This window comes from Phoca vitulina, unplaced genomic scaffold, assembly GCF_004348235.1.
Source record: "Phoca vitulina isolate PV1807 unplaced genomic scaffold, GSC_HSeal_1.0 scaffold5, whole genome shotgun sequence".
Classification (NCBI taxonomy): domain Eukaryota; kingdom Metazoa; phylum Chordata; class Mammalia; order Carnivora; family Phocidae; genus Phoca; species Phoca vitulina.
Genome location: NW_022589708.1, coordinates 12449950 through 12461108, shown reverse-complemented (window position 1 = coordinate 12461108; position 11159 = coordinate 12449950).

The following is an 11159-nucleotide window of genomic DNA, read 5'->3' as shown; positions in this document are numbered from 1 at the left end:
TCAGCATTCTGTTTCAATTCCCTGGGCAAATGCCAGTGTGGAAAAAGGTTTTGTTGTCACAGGTAACCCATGGAGCTTTAAAAGCAAAAGCACGATTGTTGAGTCTATAAAATTCAATTTAAAAAATATCCCTTTCACTTGTTTAAGTATAAAAGAGGAGCTGAGGATAGAAATATTTCATAAGGCTGTGGAATCCAATCCAAATGTTCACTGCAATGTAGATTCCCCTCAAAAGCTTTCTACACCTTATGATTTCCAATGGGGTGAAGGGGTCCTGCTGATAAACTCTGATTAGGCTGCCTAGAATATTGGCTGATTTCGCCAGGCAGCCCTGCTCTCAGGAACACAGTCCAAGATATTCTGGAACATTTCTGATTGATTTTCAGTACTGAATGACAGGTTTCACTTCTATGAAACATTCACAATAGGCCAGTCCATAGAGATATAAAGTAGATTATTTGTTGCCTAGGCTGGAGGAGAGGGATGGGGGGTTGAGGGTTGATAGCTCAGGAGTACAGGGTTTCTTTTTGGCATAATAAGATTGTAAAATTGATTGTAGTGATGGTTGCACAACTCTGTGAATCTATTAAAAGGTACTGAATTGTACATTTTAAATGGGTGAATGGTATAATTGGTGAATCATATCTCAAGAAAGCTGTTAAAAAAGAATGAAAAAAAATGGGGGTGCCTGGCTGGCTCAGTTAGTAGAGCATCCCACTGATCTCAGGGTTGTGAGTTCAAGTCCCACATTGGGTGTAGAGATTACTTTAAAAAAAATCACAGGGGTTCAATGCCTCCATGTGGTAGGAAAAATAATTAAAAGAAATAAAAATAAACACTTAAAAGTATCCCTCCTAGGGGTGTCTGAGTGGCTCAATCAGTTAAGCCTCTGCCTTCAGGTCAGGTCATGGCCCGGGGGTCCTGGGATCGAGCCCCACGTCAGGCTCCCTGCTCAGTGGGGTGTCTGCTTCTCCCTCTGCCTCTCCCCCTGCTCATGCTCTCTCTCTCTCACTCTCTGTCTCAAATAAATAAATAAAATCTTTGAAAAAAAAATGCCCCTCCTAAAAAAGATGAGGAAGAAAAATTTAAAGATATATTGAGCAGAAGTAATAGGGATGATTGCTTCTTATGACACTTATACAGCTATTTCTTGATTTTTCCCATTAGCTACCTACCACTGAGTTCCTGCTACGCAAGATGAAGATCCCGCTTCTCGTGTGCCCCTCCCCCATGCACACGTGTACTTTTTCGGCCCACCTTCCTGCCATTATAGCTGTATTATAATCTTTGGTAAGATCAATATTCAGCATTGATGACTGTCAAATGTATTATCTCCAACAAAGTTCTTTCTGGAGCCTGGACCATATCCAAATGCTTCTTAAACATCTATAATATCTAATAGGCATCTCAAACTTAATTTGTCTGAAACAGCTATTGCTTCCCCTCCAAAACCTGCTTCTCTCTGCCTTTCCCATCTCAGTAAATGCCAGTGTCATTTTCCCAGTTGTTCAAGTCAAAAACCCCAAAGGCATCTTTGACTTCACTCTTACTCTCCCATCCTCCATCTGATTATCAGCAAATCCATCTCACTCTCCCTTCAAAATATATCCAGAAGCTTACACCTCCTTCCCACTTCCATGATACCCACCCTGCTCCGAGATACCATCACTTCTCTCTTGAATGACTGCCATGGCTTCTCAGTTGGTTTTCCCACTTCCATCCATGGTCCCTTGATCTATTTTCAACAGAAGGATACAGTTAATAAAGGTTGGATCACACCACTCCTCTGCTTCAAAGCCCCCGTGGCTCCCCCATTGCACTGTGGGGACATCAGTCGTGGTGAGATTCCTGAACCAGTAAATCTGGTTGGTCCCCCACTAGTCTGCTACCTAAGCACACAAGCCTAGTGCCTATTATCCATAGTTTTCTGGAAGGGCTAGGAAGGTTAAGCCTCCACTTGAAACATCAACCACAGAAACAACTCAGTCTTTACCTGCTAAATGTATAATGCTCTCCAATGAAGATTTCTTTCACCCCGATAAACAGCAGTCCCTGCCATTGTCTTATACATAGGATGAAGACGCTAGGCTGTTTTTCTACCCAGTCTAAACTCCCCTAGAGTAAATTCAGCTCTAATGTCCTTAATGAGGAGAAGGAGGAGATAGCTGCTCATTCTCCTAAACTACTCTCCATAGCTCCAAGCCTTCTCTGGTTTCTTACACAAGCATTTGCAGCCTTCTCGGGGGCCCAACTTGGGGAGCAAACAAAACTCCCCAAAGAGACACGGAGGTACATGTACTGGGGCCACCCTTTGGATGTCTTAATATCTGTTTCTTCATATTTGCAAATGGCTCTGTCCCTAATTAGCATGACATTCCTGATCTAGTTATTATTCTATTAATCCACAGTAATCGTCTTAATCTATGAAATCCAAGTATGTTATCTAGGAAGTAGGGTCACCCGGAATTGAGATACAGAATTTGCTTCGTGGATTACAAAACCAGAGCCGGAAAAATTGCAGAAAAGTTGCTATAAGCTAATTTAGGAAGCATGCTTATTAAAATAATCTCTTTGAGCCTATTTTTCTCTGAAATACTGGGAAGGGGATGGCGGCAACAGCATTATTTTCTGCCGAGGCTATTAGACTCTTGTCTGTCACCTTCCCGCGAAGGAGCAGCTTCAGGGGAAGCTCTCCTCCCCAGCTACTTCTCGGTCCTGGCCCTTTTCCTCATATGTCTTCATTTAATCATTCAGGCTTCTGCGGGTTCAATCGGATTTCCTCTCCTCTTCATGTCTTTTACTAAGTCTCTGCCTCTCAGAGTTCTTCCATTACTGACTTCAATTTCCTCAGCTTCCCTTTTCCTCGCTGTCCCTCATTCTCTTAGTCACAAATGTTTGCTGAGCACCTGCTGCGTCTTTCTGTGTTTACATCACACTCTGTCTCCGCCCTGGAAAGTCACAAGCGTGAGTGAGGTGGGCGCATAGGAAACGATCTGACAACCACATACGCTTGCACAGAAGACGCATGATCTCTTCGTCTCGGCATTTCTGAAACTGAAATGCATCTCTCTCATCTTGTAGATGATAAGAGAGAGAGATGGAGAGAGAGAGAGAAGAAACTCGCCAATCTCTGAGTTAGAGAGCACCGCAATGTAGTTATCCTTGCATGCTTTTAGTTTTCACCTCTGCCCTTCGGCTGCATGCTTCTACATAACATGCTGAAGCTACTATCTTGGGCGGCACTCCTCCCAAACGCGTAACCTGGGCCAAGGGCGAGTGTATGCGCAGTTTGCTGGGGTCTGTTGCCAGGGAGCAGGAATGAGGGACTGGGCAGAGTGCTGGGGAGAGGAAGAGCCAGTACAATGATTGTCAACCCTGTGGGCACTTGGGGGGTCAGTCCCACTAAGCCTTCCGAGGAGCCACATAGAACGTGCCTCAGAATTGCCTACCCACAGACAGCAGGGAGAGGTTTTTCCACTCGTGTCACCCCTCCACCTGCATGAATGCCACAGTGCACGCTGGAGTAGTCCCACGTGTGCAGGGCAGCTGAGGCGAGGTGATGTCAGGTCATACCTGCCCAGAACAGCTGCTGGAGAAAGAGGTGGGCTGAGAGGAGGGGACAGCAGGAAAAAAAGTGTCCCATACAACGGCTATTTTTTTCCTCCTTTTTAGTAAGAATGCTCATAGATGGGATGCCTAGGTGGCTCAGTCCATTGAGCATCCAAATCTGGATTTTGGCTCAGGTCATGATCTCAGGGCCATGGGATAGAGTCCTGCTTTGGGCCCCATGCTCAGTGCAGAGTCTGCCTGAGATTCTCTTCTCCCTCTCCCTCTGCCCCCAACAACTCCACTTGCACTCTCTCAAAAAACAAAACAAAATAAAACAAAACGAAAAAAATAAGAATGCTCAGAGCAGCTTTATACTCAATAGCCAAAAAAATGGAAACAATCCAAAAGTTGGTCCATCAGTAGGAGAATGCATAAACAAAATGTGGCGTATTTATGCAATGAAATCCTACTCAGCGACAAGAACCTAGAGCACAGATTCATGGAACAACATGGACCAGTCCTACATACACGACACTACGCAAGAGAAGGTGAGAACCAAAGGGTCCATACTGTAAGATCGGACTTATATGAAGTCAGAGAACAGGCAAAACTAATCTGTGGGTATGGGATCAGAGCAGTGGCTGTCTCTGGTGGGGCATGGAGATTAACTGCAAAGGAGGATGAGAGAACTTTCCAGAATGATAGAAATGGTCCTCATCTCGACAGAGGTATGGACTGCATGGGTTTATATATTCATCAAAAGCCAATGAATTATACATTTAAGATGTGTACGTTTTACTGTTTATAAATTTTACCTAAAAAATACTATTAAAGAAATATTTAACTCTAGAGAGTAGATTTACTTCTCACAGTAATATTGGTTAGTAACTGAAATTACTTTCTGTGTATCCAAGACTTGAGCAAATGAATAGGACGTATTTAGGATGATGAGAGCTGGGTTTCTCACTTTTGGAAAAGGGCGTTACAAATATGGACAGAGGGAAGACTGTGGTGTTGCTTTGGGAACCAGAGGTATCAATATGAACTTATACTTTTATATGGATAGAGACAGACCTACTCATACACATATAGGTAGAGGCGTACACATGTACACATACAGACACGAGCACATACACACACATTTAAAAATTTTTTTTTATAAATAAACAAACACACACACACATTTCTTAACCCTCTCTGCTGGAAGGGTCTTGAAGCAATGACCCACCAGGAAAACAAGCACATGTAGAGCCCAGATCTTGGTTTCTACTAACCATTCTCTGCTAAAAGAAACCAGGGCTCTTTGGAGAAATGGCTAACTCCAGGACTGGGGCAGGGAAAGTACAAAATGACCCCTGAACATCTTGCACCATTAAGTAAGAAAGTGAGATAGCAAAAGAGTAGACAGACCACCTTGCAGGAGTTCCCAGTGGTCACATCTGGGCCATTTGAGCATCAAGCTAAATGATGATTGGAATGGAAGTTAGTCATCATGGAACCCATGACAAACTAAATTGAAAACAATAATGCTAAACTCACCGTAGTTAATAAAATGAAGCAGGAGTGAGAGCCACTGAAGACCATGTCCTACTTAGGACAGTACTGTTAACGCTCTGATAAACAGCATCCTTCCCAAACGTGAGCAGTCCCAACTATGCACGAGCACCACCAGGTTGCCAAGAGCTTCAAGGCAGCTAACGAGACTTGCGCACAGCACCCGACCTAGAATCCTGTGTCAGTTCCAGTCACTTCTAACCCTGCCAACTGTACTATAACACACTTGGTAAGCATAGCCGGTATAAAGCTGAGTTCACAAACGCAAGGTATGCAAAATAAATGCCCATTTCTTTGTTTTCTTTATATTAAACTAAATCTTCCAACCCGAACAATGGACAATTGGATTTTCATTGCTACTGAGGTCTCTCTCCTCTCTTCCCAGACATTCAACAGAAGTCAGAAGCTCTGCTCTATGTGGTGCCAAGAACAGGCAAGGCCACTCTCCTGGGTTTTGTGCCCTGTTGGTGATCTTCATTGTCTCAGTCCACCTGGGTCTCTTTAATCGGGAAGGCCCCTGTTTCCTTGGCACCAAGAACCCTGGGCCCACCTAAACCTCATCACACCTGCTGTGGGGACAGCAGGGGACAAAGGCCGTCGTCTAGAAGAAATCCCTCCAGCTGCTCTTCATTTGCCTCAGAGGGGGTCCTCTCCCCACTGGTGTCCCCAAAGATAGAGAACATTCGTTCTCTAATGAGCTCTGGTTTTAGGAAAATAAGGCCAGGAAGAAAAGCATCTTTTACATAGTTTTGTTTTTGGCATGGTAGTTCCCAACTTCCTCTGAGTGCAGGGTTAGTGGGAGAGATGGGGGGAAAGCATAGAGGTCCTGCTAACCTTAGGGAAATGGGGGTGTGGGGAGACTGTCAGAAGAAACACCCAGTAAATTATCCTGACACATAGATTATGTGTAAGTGACCCTGGGTTTTTTGTAATATGAGAACTTATGACCTGTGGGATAATTACTCATGAGAGCTAAGAGAGGGCTTGCATTTTTAGATCAGTTTTAGGTTCACTGGGGGAATTTTGTGGTCCACTGAGGGGCCACCCACTTTCCTTCAGGAACTGGGACATGGCCCAGCCTCCCATCCATGGAGGACACAGTGACAACATCATCATGGGACGATCATCCCGCTCCTGCCTGAACTCAGTGGGCACAAGAAAGAGCTGCCTCTATGCACCCAAATGTTTATAGCAGCAATGTCCACAATAGCCAAACTATGGAAAGAGCCCAGATGTCCATCAGCAGATGAATGGATAAAGAAGATGTGGTGTATATATACAATGGAATATTATGCAGCCATCAAAAAATGAAACCTTGCCATTTGCAATGACGTGGATGGAACTAGAGAGTATTATGCTAAGCAAAATAAGTCAATCAGAGAAAGACAAGCATCATATGATCTCACTGATATGAGGAATTTGAGAAAGAAGGCAGAGGATCATAGGGGAAGGGAGGGAAAAATGAAATAAGACAAAACCAGAGAGGGAGACAAACCATAAGAGACTCTTAATCTCAGTTAAAAAACTGAGGGTTGCTGGAGTGGAGGGGAGTGGGAGAGATGGGGTGGCTGGGTGATGGACACTGGGGAGGGTATGTGCTATGGTGAGCACTGGGAATTGTGTAAGACTGATGAATCACAGACCTGTACCCCTGAAACAAATAATACATTATATGTTAATTTAAAAAAAGAAAGAAAGAGCTGCTCCCCAAAGGTCAAATGATGCCTTCCCTGAACAGCCCTCATTGAAGGCAACCTCTGCCTCTTCACCTGCTTTTCACTGACCCCACTTTCACCTTCTGACACTACCCTGAATTTTTGTGATTTGCTAGTAGTGGGTCCAGGGACATCATTTTAAAGTTTTTGTAGGACTCTGGGGAATAATCTGCTTGGACTTGGGATCTTAAACTCATTTAAAGCATCTAGATCTTCCCTGAACTCCTCTTCTATCTAGGCCTTTGTACCCTCTTAAGGACTGTGCTCTGCCCTTTCCAACTGAAAAAAGATTTTTTTTACAGATTTTATTTATTTATTTGACAGAGAGATTGAGAGTACAAGCAGGGGGAGTGGCAGGCAGAGGGAGAGGGAGAAGCAGGCCCCCCACCAAGCAGGGAGCCCCATGTGGGGCTTGATCCCAGGACCCCGGGATCATGACCTGAGCCAAAGGCAGACGCCCAACCGACTGAGCCACCCAGGCGCCCCATCTGAAAAATTTCTTATTAAAAAAAAAAGAAATACTGAAAGTAAGTAGTTTTACTTTTTTCTCTCTTAAGTTTATTCCTGTTGTATAAGCCATGGAAGTTCATAGTTTACAAAATAGAGGGGAAAAGAAGAAAAAATTACCCATAAACTCAATACCCAGATGGCTCTCGTTTTCTTCAAATGCATGGATACAAGCATAATTCTGTATTCACCAATTATCCCACTGGCTATACTGTTTTAAACTTGCTTTCTCCTCTTCAACCTGGCTTGAAAAGGTCCATGTTCTCGTGCTGACCATTTATCCTTATACCCCGGTCTCAAGCAGTGAGTTACCTCTTTGCTATTCTTATTTCAATTAGATCTATTTTTTAAAGCTCCTGAATATTTTGTTCTCTAAATTCCTTCTACCAGTTATTTTAGTTCTATAACTTTCATCAACTTGACTCTACATACATCCTTCTGTTCTGTGCACAATCGCTTATAGTCTATCCATGTTGGTATCCCCCATGTACCAGCTACTTCCTTAAGATATCCTCCCATTTCTTGGGTGCCTGGGTGGCTCAGTTGGTTAAGCATCTGCCTTTGGCTCAGGTCATAATCCCAAGGTCCTGGGATCGAGCCCTGCATCGGGCTCCCTGCTCAGCGGGGAGCCTGCTTCTCCTTCTGCTTCTGCTGTGTGCGTTCTCTCTCTCTCTCTCTGTCAAATAAATGAATAAATTAAAATCTTAAAAAGAAAAAGATATCTTCCCATCTCTTCCTCAAAAAAGAGCATCATTTATAATTGCTTGTTCAGAATTTTGCTTTTGTTAAGCCCCCATTCCTTTTGAGCCAACTACACTTTTAGAGCTTTTGGCCCTCCAGTCAGATATATTTCTTCCCTCTGGACGTTTTTGACAACTGCTTTCTGAAAATCTAGGGTATGTAGTTGAAGGAGGCCAGACCAGTGGATCCAATGTGGAGTTGGCCATGTCCATCCTGAGCTCTTCTGAGAACTTGTTGCTCTGTCCACCCCAACATCACACACACACGCACGCACGCGCACACACAGGTTAAAACCCTGCACTCAGTGCTTGACCTATGGACCATCCCTGGCTCTATGCCCATAGTTAGTTGGACTAAGGTGGAGACACCTGGTTCAAATAAAGCCAAGAGATTCTCTCTCCTGGGGAGATGGAACAGGGATGCTGGGACGATCAGTCTCTTCCAGGCACTTGCACGGGAGGGAAGTGAAAGAAAACAGTAGCCATACCTGGCCCAAACCCACGTAGATGGCAGAGAAAGCTGGTTTGCAGAGAGGAGAGGGGAGAAAGAGAGAGAGAGAGAGAGAGAGAGAGAGAGAGAGCACAAAGCAGCCACGGGGAAGAAAGCAGAGAGACTGCGGCAGACGCAGCTGTTGCCCTGCCCAGACCCCCTTGGGTTCCTTTTACCAGTTCTGTGCGTGCATATTACCAGCCTCTGCAAGAACTCTCCGAGGGGTGCCCTCGGGCACTGAAGCCACCCCCTCCACTGAGAGAGCCTGAAGCCCCCGGGAGTTGCTATTCTTCCCCCACAAGCTCCTGCCGCACCCCACACCCCCCCGTAGACGCTGATCATCAACTGATGGGTGCAAACACAAAAGTCAGGCTCCATTGCTTGAGGCAGAACAAGCTCTGAGGTCTAATTATACTCTTGAACTCCCCACTCCCCAGCCCTTCAGAAATTCCCCTCGGAGCACCTCACTTACACCTTAATCCTTGGTGTTTGGAAGAACCTGACAGAACAGATGGGAAACCATGCAGCCCAGGGAAACAGAAATCAGAAAAGCCTTGCGCCTGAGAGATTAGGTCCTGGTTTAGGTCCCTTGTGGGGCCCTAAGCTTTCCCCTCTGCGGGTGCTGTGGCCTGATCCTGAATCTTCGACTCACTTCTCCCTTGGGGTCAAGCTTGAACCAGCTGGTTTCTCTATGACCCTAAAAACCTTACTTGGGGGGGTCCCTGGGTAGCTCAGTTGGTTAAGTGTCTGCCTTTGACTCAGATCATGATCCCGGGGTCCTGGGATGGAGCCCCGTATTAGGCTCCCTGATCTGTGGGGAGCCTGTTTCTCCCTCTCCCTTTGCCTCCCATTTCCCCCTACTTGTGCTCTCTCTCTCTCTGTCAAATAAATAAATAAAATCTTTAAAAAAACAAAACAAAACAACCTTATTTGGGCACCCAGCATTCCCTCCCTACTGACAGTCACTGTCCTCCCAAGTTCCCAGAGTTTCACTGGGATCAATTATTTTTTTCCAGTTGGTCAGCATCTGGGAGCTGAAATTATCAGCAAGACAAATTTAGAATTTATCAGAGGCTCTGCTTTTACTGGAAAGGGGCTTCTGGCAGAATTTCTAGACCTTTAAGTCACTCATTACTGCTATGTTTGGCCATGTTTATGCTTTTATACTTATTTCTAGACTTTTAAACAATAAATAAATGCATTTATTATAAAATATATATTTAATATATGTAAATATGATATATATATATATAAATGTGTCACTCTGGTTCCGAGAACAAAATTTTTATAATTAATAGCTTTTAAAGTATTATTTTAATGAAAAGTTCATGTCTTTTGCTCTTTTATCCAAAAGTCTATTTATAGGGAGAAAAATACAAGCTCATGTCCCTTATTTGGTGTTTTCATATTTCTTTTACTATAGCCTGCCTAACAAAGATATTTTTGTTATTGATACAGAATTTCATTTTTTTTTTTAAGTTTCTTTCCTAAATGCCAAGGACTTCTTTGTATGATAGTTATCAAGTTCCTCCCTGGCTGTGATGAAAGCAAACGGCTTAACAGCTCTGTCAGCGTGCCTGGGTGGCTCAGTCAGTTGAGCATCCCTCCAACTCTTGGTTTTGGCTCAGGCCACGATCTCATGGGTCGTGGGATCAAAGCCCATGTTGGGCTCCATGCTCGGCTTGAGATTCTCTCCCACTGCCCTTCCCCCCACTCGTGCTCACGCTCTCTCTCTCAAATAAATAAATAAATCTTTCTTAAAAAAAACAGACACCTCTGTCACTGAATTAGGTATTTCCATCGTACCGAGAACACATTACACAACAATTGATAAGTATAGGAAATAAATACAGGAGGCAGGGAGGGATGTCACTGTGGACCTGCCAGAAGCCAGGTCTCTCTCAGGTCACCTCGTGAAATGGACATGAAGGACCCTGATGATTCTCATAATGCTCAGAAGGGAGACATGGGAGGGAAACGTTAGCCAGTGCTGACTTGGAGAAGCAAGGACCAGAAATTAGTTCCCATTCCTCATTCAACGATTTTCTTTCTTCCTCTCTCTGTTTCTCTCTTTCTTTCAAGATTTTATTTTTAAGTGATCTCTAACCCCAATGTGCGCTCGAACCCACCACCCCTAGATGAACAGCTGCATGCTTCCCTGACTGAGCCAGCCAGGCGCCCCTGATTTCTTTTTCCCTTCATCTTGCAGACCTTGTGCTTTTCCACTTTCTTTCCAAACTGCTTCATTTTCGGCTTTTGACATCCTAATCACCTTTCCCCTTTACACACACGAGCAATGCTTAGGGGCTCCAAACATTTTCATGCCACAGATCACCCAACTTGCTTTTGTTGAACGTTGACCAGGAGTCCGGAGAGTCCTTGGCACAGCACCGATTATGCAATGTCAGGACGTGCTTGCTAAGTGGCCGGGTCCAGGAAGCAGAGGGAGGATATAGAAATCCCCTAGGAAGGGAGGGGGAGGCCCCAGCTTTCCACTCACTTAACAATCACATGTGTGAGTTCTTTTGGAGCCCATTTTATTTTTTATTTTTTTTAATTTTTTTTAAATTTATTTTTATTTTATTTTTTTTTTGAGCCCATTTT